Source organism: Xyrauchen texanus, chromosome 9 (assembly GCF_025860055.1).
Source record: "Xyrauchen texanus isolate HMW12.3.18 chromosome 9, RBS_HiC_50CHRs, whole genome shotgun sequence".
NCBI lineage: Eukaryota > Metazoa > Chordata > Actinopteri > Cypriniformes > Catostomidae > Xyrauchen > Xyrauchen texanus.
Window position 1 is genome coordinate 43,373,752 of NC_068284.1, and position 13,116 is coordinate 43,386,867.

General features: G+C 37.4%; 1 pseudogene; it reads right to left on the reverse strand.

The window, feature by feature from the left end:
* Nucleotides 1-495: 495 nt before the first annotated feature.
* On the reverse strand, nt 496-12,493 carry LOC127649277 (biliverdin reductase A-like; annotated as a pseudogene).
* Between the last annotated feature and the right edge of the window lie 623 nt (nt 12,494-13,116).

Sequence of the window (13,116 nt, forward strand, 5' to 3'; positions counted from 1 at the left end):
TTATTGTGAGCACGTTTTGATGTCACAAGCAAAGAATAATCTGATGATTTCAAATCTCACTTAAATGTGTTTTCTTGTGTTATCTAAGCACACTCATTTGTGACATTGGTGTGTATTTTTGTGAGTGCGCAAAGGGCAGCGCTACACACTCCGAGCATGCACAACGTCTTGTACAATTTTTGTGAGAGCACTACTGTGGGTGTATTGAATGTAAATGAAGTGGCCCAAGGGAGTTTAAGCATTCCGCTGCGCTTAACGCTAGCACTCTTAAAATAGGGCACATTATTTTCATGACACTTAAACACCGTTTCCCCTGAATTTTTATTTCTGTAACGTGAGGAAACGTATTTTATCAGCATTTAAACCATGTTGCACTCAGTTTGCACTTTTTAAAATTATTATAAATTTAAAATTATCAGAAAATGTTAATTACTGTATTTTAGAGAATTATTAAGAATATGGATACATTACTAAACACACAAAAAAATTTATTCGTGCAAAACACATTTTGGGGTCAAATATGACCTGGAAAAAACATTTATTAAAAAGAAAATAGCAGGCACCATTTATATTGTTATGAAAACAATACATTAAGCACAAATATGAAACCATGATTATATGATGTAAACAAAAAATACTGGTTAAAAAAATGTAATGTGTTAAGCTTCCTCTTAATTTATGTAGACCATGATATATGCACTTCCTTTTCTGAATTATTCCCACAATCTCTGGATTTAGTGATGTTAAGAGTTCTCGCATGTGATTCCTCAAACAGAGCACAGAAGGGAAAGGATCATTTGCACATATAAGAGATTACAAAACTACTGTTTTTGCCACAGCATGAAAGATCAAGACACAAAGTACTATATGACAACACTATAGCATTTTATGATATAACTATTCAGTTACATGTACTAATTATACTCAAAATAATTATTTCAATTTCCAAATCAGACTTCACACTGACAAAATAAATTGCAATTGTAATCTACACACTTCCCTATCTTGTTCTCATTAAAAGCCTCAATTAATCTAAAATAGTTCTGCGCTCAATTAAAATGTTGTATTCATCTACTCGCCATCTTGATGTTGCTCCAAATCTGTGTGATTTTCTTTTTGTGGAATTTTCCGTGGAATGTAAAAGGAGATATCTAGCTGAATGTCCCAGCTGCTCTCTTGCACACAATGCAAGTAGATGGTGACCAGTGGTTGTCAAGGTCCAAAAATGACAAATAAGTATCCTGTCATGCAAAGGCAAAACACAGCGACTATATCTTTTGTCAAAACGTAATTATCAGTAATTACTGAAATCAGGTTTCATAGACTATCTGTCCTGTGGCAGATGGGGTTGTCTCAATTATGCTCAGATTCAGAATTTACGACGTTTTTTCTTTTATACGGCAGTATCGTAAAGATGTGTCACTATTTTTCAAAGTCATACTTATTTGGTTATTTTTATTCTTTTTAAAATTAGCCACTTTGATTGTATGGTTAGATGCAGCATTTGAGCAACATGAGGGTGAGTACAGGTACACAATGACTGAATTTTTATTTTTGGATGAACTTTCCCTTTAACACAAACAAATACTTTTTTTTACACTCCAGTTCTTATGTCCATCTCAAACCCACAAACTATATCTCAACAACGGCTCATGCCCATAACAGGCCATTTGTGAACATGCAGACAAGACTGTATGTCTGCACAGGATCAGGCCTGAGTGTTTTCACTGAGCTGGCGAATGCGTTCTGCCAGCTCCAGACAGTGCAGGATCCTCTTCCTCTCCGTCTGGAGCGCCGCAGCGGGCACCTCTCCCTGCAGCTTCCTGCCGAACAGCACCAGATCCTGCATGAACAGCCCCACCGGCTCCCTCTGACCAGCGGGGAGCTCTGTGATGGTGCAGTCCTGGAAGCGAAGGTTTATGTGCTTGGCTCTGCCCAGTCCTGGACCCCGTTCTTCGATCCATGTAAGGGGTCTGCATCAGAAAGACAAGGCATAACATTCTGATACATCACTTGCATGCTGCTTGTTTCCATTGAAAAATAGCTGCCCGAGTGCATTACAAAGATGATGCAGAGTGGACTGACTTGTTAAAAGACATTGGGTGTACTTACTTCTGCTGTTGTGTTAAGAAATGTGCCATCAACTTAATGGATTTATTCTCCTTCTCCTCCACCAAAGATGCTGCAGTAACTGTGAGCTCTCCGAAAAGATCAACCAACCAGGTCAATCTGGCAATGCCACTGAAAGCCAGGAACCCGAAATCTGGCTTCAGGGAACCACCTGAGAAACATAAGGACAAACTCCTGGTGGAACTCGTTATACATAAGAGATTAAATGTTCTAATCAGGCACAACAAGTATTATTTAAGTGACAAAATCAGTCAAGCATAACATATGCATTGTGTGAAATACAGCACTGTTCAGCTGGATTGACCAATGACATTTAAGAGTAGGCGGAGCTACCCACCGCAAAACAAGAGAACAGTAAACCACGCAACCAACAACATGTCATGTTGCTAGTTGCTTGTCAGGGACACATTTGGTTAGGACAAAAACAAAGATGAATTTGGATGTGTGATTTATCAATTATTACCAGTGAAGTGGAGAGTTCCCTCCTCCAAAGTCTTTCCAGCGATGTCTTTTTTTAGCTGTTTAAAGTCAGGGGTGAAGAGTTCAATATGTTCTTCATGCAGCACCAAGCCTAAAAATGCAATAATAAAAAAATAATAATGTGATATTTTTAAATCAAATAAACATTACTTTCAGCCATGGTCTGTTGATTAGTGCATAAATAAAAGAGTAAATAAATCCATATTTCAAAGTATTGCGATATTTTACCTTAGAATATACCTTCGTACAACTAGAACGCAAGGGTTTTTGTATAATGATAAACACACAGGAACCAAAGTACGTTATTACTTTACGTTGTTTTTTCCCTGATGCTCTACACTACTTTTATTACTCTATGATGAAGTAAAGCAGTTTGGGACTTGTTGTGCAAAGCACAGAAGTCCAATGAAGGTGAATGAGAATCAAATAAGTAATGGATCACAGTTTTAAATCACAGCACACAGGTGCTGTAAGCGGTTTCAGCCGTGAGACTGAGCCGTTGGATTAGCCACACCCCCTCTTTCCAAAACATGCACTCCAAAGATAACAAATGAGCTTTACTGAGGCTGACATCATGCAGAAATTGTTGTCAAAAACAACAGCAGCAAAGTAGTGCCCTCAACTGGCAACTGTTATGAACAACATGGCTTAAAAATGGTAGTGAGTCTCAATAATTAGCTGCAACCACAACACTACGAGAACGTGCAAAATGATTGGCAGGTCGAAAGCGTCATCCTCCACAGACACATTTTTGTCAGCTGTCACAGAGACAGGTGAGATATCTTACAACACTTATTTCAGTAATATCTCTCAGGCAGTAGAAAACATTTTTGCATACCTTTCCATTCAGTTACAGCACCTTTAACAAAACAAACTGCAATATAATATAGCAAGATCTACAAAGACTTCTGCTCACCCTTCTGTTGAGCCAGGTTCCACAGCTCCACTGCAGGTGTGTAGCTAAGTGTCATGGGATACTCAACGCACACATGCTTTCCTGCTTCCAAGAACTGCCTGAGATCGAGCAGATGAGAGAGGTTAATTTTAAATACAGCCATGGCCAAAAGTATTGGCAATGACATTTTCTGCTTCAGTTGTTGTGGTGTTGATTCACATTGTTTCTAGATTATTGTGCGATTATGAGTGATCAGATGCATCTTAAATAATTGCAAAAAGCTTCATTGGCCAAAAAAATTTACTTTATCAAAAAAACCCAAATTTAGCTTTTTTTGGCCCTGGCACAAAATGACCAGCCAACATCATTTCATTAATCATATCAGCAGCACCTGGAAAAGTGTGAACGAGTACTAGTCAGGTGAAATCACTCTATCATTCTGATTGGATTATAAGAGCAGACTGATTGCTATAAAAGGAGGGAAGAAGTCCTTCCAATCATTGTGTTCTTGTCAGCAATGTTTACCTCTAAAGAAAGACGTGCAGCCATCCCCGCTTTGCATAAAAATGGTCTCACATGCAAGGAAATTGCTGCAAAGGATATTGCATCTGAAAGAACCATTTACCGGATCATCAAGAACTTCAAGGAGAGAGGTTCAACTGCAGTGAAGAAGGCTTCAGGACATCCCAGAGTGTCCAGAAAGTGCCAGGACCGTCTCCTCCTGAGGAGTCAGCTACGGAATCGTGTCACCACCAGTGCAGAGCTTGCTCGATATTGGCAGCAGGTTGATGTGAGTGCATCAGCACGCACAGTGAGGCGAAGACTTTTGGACAATAGTCTGGTGTCAAGAAGGGCAGCAAAGAAGGACAGACTGAAATTCTGCAGGAAGTACAAGGATTGGACAGCAGAAGACTGGTGCAAAGATATTTTCTCTGATGAAGCCCCCTTCCAACTGTTTGGGACATCTGGAATATCGATAGTCTGGAGAAGAAAAGGTGAACGCTACCATGAGTCCTGTGTTGTGCCAACAGTGAAGCATCCTGAGACCATGTACTTTTCATCACAGGGAGTGGGCTCTCTCACAATTCTGCCCAAAAACACTGCCATGAATAAAGAATGGTATAAAAATGTCCTGCAAGAGCAACTTCTCCCAACGATCCAGGAGCAGTTTGGTGATGATCCGTTCATTTTCCAGCATGATGGAGCACCATGTCACAAGGCAGGAGTAATAATAAACTGGCTCAGAGATCATTACATTGAAATTTTGGATCCGTGGCCAGGCAACTCCCCGGATCATAATCCCATTTAGAACCTGTGGTCAATCCTCAGTTTGGCGAGTGGTCAAGCAGAAGCCCATAAATTGTGATCAACTCCGAGCACTAATAAATCAAGAATGGATCTCCATCAGTCAGGATTTGGCCCAGAAGCTGATATCCAGCATGCCAGAGCAAATTGCAGAGGATATGAAGAATAAGGGTCAACACTGTAAATATTGACTCTTTGCATAAATTGAGTGTTTTTGCCAATAAAAGCCTTTCAAACTTATGAAATGCTTATCATTGTTTTCCAGTAAACAATAGAAACATGTATAAAAATAATCTACAAATTCTGAAGCAACAAACTTTGCAAAATACAAAATTTATGTCACTGCCAATACTTTTGGCCACGGCTGTACACCCAAACACAATAATTTCTGCCATCAGTAAGAGTGAATATGGAAAAGTCTGTGGGTGTCACCTGATGTGCTCTTCATGGTTCTTGTTTTCAGTGCATATAAAAGCCACCTGGATGTCTTCTCTGCTCAATGCCTCCGTCAATGGAGATCTGTTTTACTCCCTGCTGATCTTCAAGGCTCCTCCTACGCAGAGCCAAAAGAACCAACATACAATCATGCACATATATAATTTATGGACAGTCAATAACATCGTCACTTTTGTGATTTTGTACAACGTACAATTGCACTGTTCATACCATTCACCACCAATCTAGGCATGACGTACTGTATGAAGTATGCAAAATATTTCTGTCCACAAGTGAATATTCTGTGTGACACGGCACAACTACAACCACTCAAAACATATTTGATGTTTAAAATATGGGCCATTGAAAAAATAAGATCGTCCAAAGTGATAAAAAGGAGAAAGCTTTTAAAATTCGAGTTTAAAACGCATGGGTCAAGTTTGCAGAAATTAGTGCTGTCAGTCGAATAAAATTTGTAATTGCAATTGATGCCATAATTTTTCATATTTGATAGCGATTAATCGCAGGTTTTGAAAGTGATAAAATGTTACACTATATATGCTTCTTTTCCTGTCAAAATGCATTTATTTCTATCTAAGGAAAGAAAACAAAACGTATGCATCATATATGTAACAATATAATGCTTTATTTAAACGTTTTCCAAATAAAGCCTTCCACAGTATTAAGATAGAAATGCACTAAAATAGCACCAATTCAAGTAACATTAATCGTTTCCCAAAGTCTAAGTGGGAGTTTAACTAATTGAAAGAACTAGTCTCCCCATAGGTAGCATTTTCATTGCAATGGGCATTAAATCACTTAAACTCGCATCCGCCACAATATTAATCAGCCGGCAGACTGTGGCTATTCGCTTTGTTACAGCAATCGTGAAGCTGTGTTCATGATTCACGTCAAGGTGTCAACACCAGCTACAAACACCGCTTTTAACTCCACATGAAAAGCGCTTGCAGACAAAAACGTCTCATTCTGAGGTTTGGTGATAGTTAAGACTTGACGTACTTCTGTGGTAATTAAAATGTGCCTTACATAGGCTGAAAAACACTTGATTTCTATCACAAATCCCATCTGGGCTTGTTTTGTATATCAAATAGCGTTAAGACAACCATTCTCCATCATTCTCTCACGGACACGGAAGTGCTGTAGCATGTGTTGTGAAGTGTGTCAGCATTATGACTCCAGGCAGACACATCACAAAGTTTCCGCCCTTCAAACAAGTGTTTATGCTTGTTTATGCTGTATTAAAGGTAGATACATTAATTGCAATTAAGAAAAATGTACGCGTTAAACTTTTTTAATTAATCACATGTGTTAATGTTAATTCTGGCAGCTCTAGTAGAAATGTAATCTTTGAGTACATGTTGGTTTCACAAATTTTGGAAATACAAATTATAGCATATATTATAAAAAAAGAAAAAATATTACATGACTTTAAAAATGTAATGTGGCGTAACCATCAAGTAAAAGGTATTAAAATACTTGTACCTTTGATTACATGGGAATGTCCGCAACTTAATCATTAATTTCGATATTTTTCTCACGGTTACACCAAATGACCTGAATAAAATGTGCCTTTTCATAAAAATGTCAAACATAATTATATTTAACGACATGACTAATGTGTGTGTATATATATATATATATATATATATATATATATATATATATATATATATATATATATATATATATATATATATATATATATATAATTATTATTTTTTTACTTTACAAACAGTCTTAAGGATCTAACGGTGTCATCTCGATGGATGACAACAAAAATGGTCACATGAAAACAAAATGGCTACCTACATGTTGGTTACAGCATGACTGATTTGGTGAACAAAAGTTTTTCAAATATTAATACATTTAAATACAATTGTTTCATTTTATTACTTTTATAAATAATACAAATATTCGGCACATCTCATGCCAAGGTTTTCAGCTTTTAATGCAATTTTAAAAAAAATTGTGTCTCTAGACAGTTACACCTCAAGGCAATTTTGACTAAGCACCAGAAAAAATATCAAAATTACTTTTAACTCAATAACTGAAAACATTTTCATCCTAGAAGATCTGTAATATATATACAGTGAGGAAAATAAGTATTTGAACACCCTGCTATTTTGCAAGTTCTCCCACTTCAATGGAAGAAATCATGGAGGGGTCTGAAATTGTCATCGTAGGTGCATGTCCACTGTGAGAGACATAATCTAAAAAAAAAAAATAAGGAAATAACAATGTATGATTTTTTAACTATTTATTTGAATGATACAGCTGCAAATAAGTATTTTAACACCTGAGAAAATCAATGTTAATATTTGGTACAGTAGCCTTTGTTTGCAATTACAGAGGTCAAACGTTTCCTGTAGTTTTTCAGCAGGTTTGCACACACTGCAGGAGGGATTTTGGCCCACTCCTCCACACAGATCTTCTCTAGATCAGTCAGGTTTCTGGGCTGTCGCTGAGAAACACGGAGTTTGAGCTCCCTCCAAAGATTCTCTATTGGGTTTAGGTCTGGAGACTGGCTAGGCCACGCCAGAACCTTGATAAGCTTCTTACAGAGCCACTCCTTGGTTATCCTGGCTGTGTGCTTCGGGTCATTGTCATGTTGGAAGACCCAGCCTCGACCCATCTTCAATGCTCTAACTGAGGGAAGGAGGTTGTTCCCCAAAATCTCACAATACATGGCCCTGGTCATCCTCTCCTTAATACAGTGCAGTCGCCCTGTCCCATGTGCAGAAAAACACCCCCAAAGCATGATGCTACCACCCCCATGCTTCACAGTAGGGATGGTGTTCTTGGGATGGTACTCATCATTCTTCTTCCTCCAAACACGGTTAGTGGAATTATGACCAAAAAGGTCTAATTTGGTCTCATCTGACCACATGTCTTTCTCCCATGACTCCTCTGGATCATCCAAATGGTCATTGGCAAACTTAAGACAGGCCTTGACATGTGCTGGTTTAAGCAGGGGAACCTTCCGTGCCATGCATGATTTCAAACCATGACGTCTTAGTGTATTACCAACAGTAACCTTGGAAACGGTGGTCCCAGCTCTTTTCAGGTCATTGACCAGCTCCTCCATCATTGAGACCCCACGAGGTGAGATCTTGCATGGAGCCCCAGTCCGAGGGAGATTGACAGTCATGTTTAGCTTCTTCCATTTTCTAATGATTGCTCCAACAGTGGACCTTTTTTCACCAAGCTGCTTGGCAATTTCCCCGTAGCCCTTTCCAGCCTTGTGGAGGTGTACAATTTTGTCTCTAGTGTCTTTGGACAGCTCTTTGGTCTTGGCCATGTTAGTAGTTGGATTCTTACTGATTGTATGGGGTGGACAGGTGTCTTTATGCAGCTAACGACCTTAAACAGGTGCATCTAATTTAGGATAATAAATGGAGTGGAGGTGGACATTTTAAAGGCAGACTAACAGGTCTTTGAGGGTCAGAATTCTAGCTTATAGACAGGTGTTCAAATACTTATTTGCAGCTGTATCATATAAATAAATAGTTAAAAAATCATACATTGTGATTTCTGGATTTTTTTTTTTTTAGATTATTTCTCTCACAGTGGACATGCACCTACGATGACAATTTCAGACCCCTCCATGATTTCCAAGTGGGAGAACTTACAAAATAGCAGGGTGTTCAAATACTTATTTTCCTCACTGTAACGGATTATTTTTGAATAATTTAATAGATATGGACAAAAAATGTAATTGACCCATACAGCTATGTTGAGACAAAACATTGATTGGGCAATTAATAGGCCAATGTTTGGCCATTTTTAGATGATCAACATCAGTCATTTCATTTCAGCATTTTTTGGGGGAAATCTCATTTGCTGGCATTAAATTGTTCTATGATATCAACATTACTATACTGCTGCTAGATATTTGAAACTGAAAATATAAATAAAAAAACATTAAACAGATGCAAATGGTGACTAACATCTTGCCTATCATCTCCTCCACAGTAAAAAAGAAAGTCATACAGGTTTGGAACAACATGAGGGTGGATAAATGACAGAATTTTCATTTTTGGGTGAACTATCCCATTAAATGCAGGCTGCTCTTTTGCACGTCAAAAGAAAAAGGGGTAGGTTATGTATAAATGATAACGTTCATGATTATATTCAAAGTCAGCTTAATATATAGAACAATGTCTGCCTTAACAATTGTATAATTATGCACTGACCTGGAGACAAATCCTTTGATGGTGAGCTTTTCTGCAGCACTTGATGGTAAAGGAGCCAGTAAATCTCGTATTCTCACACATCCTGCAATGCCTACACCCACAACTACTGAGCCAAACATGATACCTGCAGGAAAACAGCATTAATTACATGTGAAGTGTGCCCAACTAGTCACATTAAACAGAGTCTGCTCTGAACTTGATTTAAATTGTGCTTGGCATTAGGAAGAATGAAATATATGACTGCTTCAACAATGTCTCCATTCAAACCTACCAGATAAATGTTGTGTATTCAATACAAGTACTTAACCATGACAGTGCAAGACAACTTTTAACTGTTGTGAGCAATAGCAAAGTTTGAGCTGAATGTGTGTGTCTGCCTGATAAAGACTTGAAGTATATCAGAAGTAACAAGGCATAGTTTGCTTCCTATAACACTTTAAGTCTGTTTAGAGTGTGACTATAACACAAAACTACTTTTAGTATTTTGGTTGGTTTTGCAAGGCTGTCTGAATCAGTGTATTTGTTTCACATCCTGAATACTGATAGACTACATGTATAAATCATTTTTATAAAATGTATATGAAATCCACTTTTTTATTCACATAAAAATACATTAATTTTCATTTCTTAAAAAATAAGAAAAGTGTATAGTGAGGTAATTTAGGAAAGGATTGCCTTTGCAAAATTTGACTACAAATGTATAATTATTTTGTTGTTTTTTAATTTTATTTGAGCAAAATAGATTTGATCTTAATGAACTTTTATCCTGGTTAAATAAAGGTTACTAACTAACTAAATTAACAGACTTGGTATATTTGAATCTTATCTCAAAACTATCTTTTCAGGACAGCTTTTACTTGATTCTTTTATTTTTATATTCTGTTTTATTATTAGCTCTCTTTTGATAAGAATGTTTATATAATCTATTTGTTTTTAATGCTTTGTACCTTGAGTAGCTAGCTTTAAAGGCATTATTTAAAAATAAAGTATTACTAATATTATTATTATTATAAATTGATCAAATAAATATTAAAAGCACAATTTATAAGGACATGTCAGTGATGATGACCCCATCCCCAAAGCCCTACAGAGAATAGTGAGGACAGCTGAGAAGATCATTGGGGTCTCTCTTCCCTCCATCAAAGACATTTACAAAAAACACTGTATCCGCAAAGCAACCAGCATTGTGGACGACCCCACACACCCCTCACACAAACTCTTTACCCTCCTCCCGTCTGGCAAGAGGTACCGAAGCATTCGGGCCCTCACGGCCAGACTGTGTAACAGCTTCTTCCCCCAAGCCATCAGACTCCTCAATACTCAGAGACTGGTTTGACACACACGTGTCCTGAGTTGCACTTTAATTACTGTCACTTTAATTACTGTCTGCTACCTCAATAACTGCTATGTGCATAGAACATTATCTCATAGTATGTTATGTTTACATTTTTAGAAACTGTCATCTTTTTGCACTACTGAGTACTGGTCGGCGCTGCACTGTGTCTATTGTCCTGTTCATTGTCAGTAATTTGTTGTACTGTCCAGTACTTTTTGCACATGTTTGCACGTGCACTTTATATAGGTATTTTATATAGGTATTTTATTTCGTTGTGTTGTCTCATGTGGTCCTATGTTGGTCCTTTGTTGTTTTTATGTAGCACCATGGTCCTGGAGGAACGTTGTCTCGTTTTGCTGTGTACTGTACTAACTGTATATGGTTGAAACGACAATAAAAACCACTTGACTTGACTTGACTTGACTTGATCCAGACGGGTTAGTTATGTGATAACCAGTGTTGGGTAAGTTACTCTAAAAAAGTAATTTATTACTAGCTACTAATTATATCTTCTACAGTGTAATTAGATTACTGTACTAATTACTCTGTCTGAAAAGTAATTGCATTACTTATTACTTTCTAAAACCCTTATCAACCTCGACCAGATGAAAAATACAAGGATAGACATGAAACATTGATGCTGACTACCACCCTGGTGTCGCGTGTTCGAATCTAGGGCATGCTGAGTGACTCCAGCCAGGTCTCCTTAGCAACCAAATTGGCCCGATTGCTAGGGAGGGCAGAGTCACATGGGGTAACCTCCTCGTGGTCGCGATTAGTGGTTCTCATGCTCAATGGGGCGTGTGATAAGTTGTGCATGGATCACGGTGAGTAGCATGAGCCTCCACATACTGTGAGTCTCCGCGGTGTCATGCACAACGAGCCACGCGATAAGATGCGCAGATTGACGGTCTCCGAAAGCAGAGGCAACTGAGATTTGTCCTCCGCCAACCAAATTGAGGCGAGTAACCGCGCCACCACGAGGACCTACGAAGTAGTGGGAATTAGGCATTGCAAATTGGGAGCAAAGAATTAGAAATTGATTTAATTCTTTCAAATAAATCATATAAAATCAAATAAATTATTCATGAACTGGCCAAAGAATTGAAAGGGGCTGCATTAAATTAGAAAACATAAATTTTAACATTAGAGGTTAAATTTCGATTTAAAATTCACGATTGTTTTATACAGAATTGTTCTACAGTCTAGACAGTATTTAACACAATTACATAAGAAGTAACTGTAATTAAATTACTAAGAGTAATCCCTTACTTTACTTTTTTTTCAATGAAATATTTTTTTAATTACTTAGTAATGCATTACACCCAACACTTGTAATAACAAACAAAACGCTACGAAATAAGTTGTATAATATCAACTACACTTATGTTGTCCCAGATACTAGAAAAGCTTAGTTAAAAGATGTTTTATTACGTGTGCCGATTAAATCAATATAAGTGTCACTTTAATTAAACGCATCCTGCCGCGCACTTAACAAAACATGAGAAAAAAGCACATAATTTTCATTCTGCCACATGCATGCTTGTAAATGTCTGATATGAATGCCCTCACCTCTGAGTGTCCTCTGCGAGTCTTTCGTGTGGATCTCTACGGCATCTGCAGTTATAAGAGTAATGAACGGCAATCTATATCTACAATGGTGACTGGCAAGAACTTTCATAACTCTGTTTTCGTAACAACTCGTGCGTGCGTCTGACGTCATGCGTTTTGGTAACACGTGCTTCTGTTACCGTTTAACGAAAAAATAAATACATTCTCAATTAAATAACGCCGCATTTTCTCTATTCATACTTTTTCCTTTTAAGTATAGTTAGTCGCATATTAACGGTTTAACGGTTTATTCAACGGTTTGTAAAATTATATTAAATTTTTATAAAGTGAAACGAAGATGGCCGCGTCCATCTCACAGTGATGTTTGTGTCTTATAAAATAATCATTGTGACGGCGAGTCTTTAATAATGATAAAAGCGGCACTTGAAATAGTTTAACGAATATCGTCTATTTAAAGCTAGTACCAAGACTAGAAATTCTGCTAGAAATTTAAAGTACCATGGTAGACTACCACAATGTTAGTATGGACATGCATCAGAGTAATGCCATGTTTAAAGATAAGTATCATTGTAGGTACCATGGTATTCTTTAAATGTATTTACAGGAGCATGTGAACACCATGGTATAACAATATGTTATTCAATACCATGCAAAAATAGTTTCCAAATGTATTAGGTCACTGGGTCACGTAGAAATATATTCATGCCATTGCATTAGATAGGATGTCAAAACAAGTGGCATCTATTTAA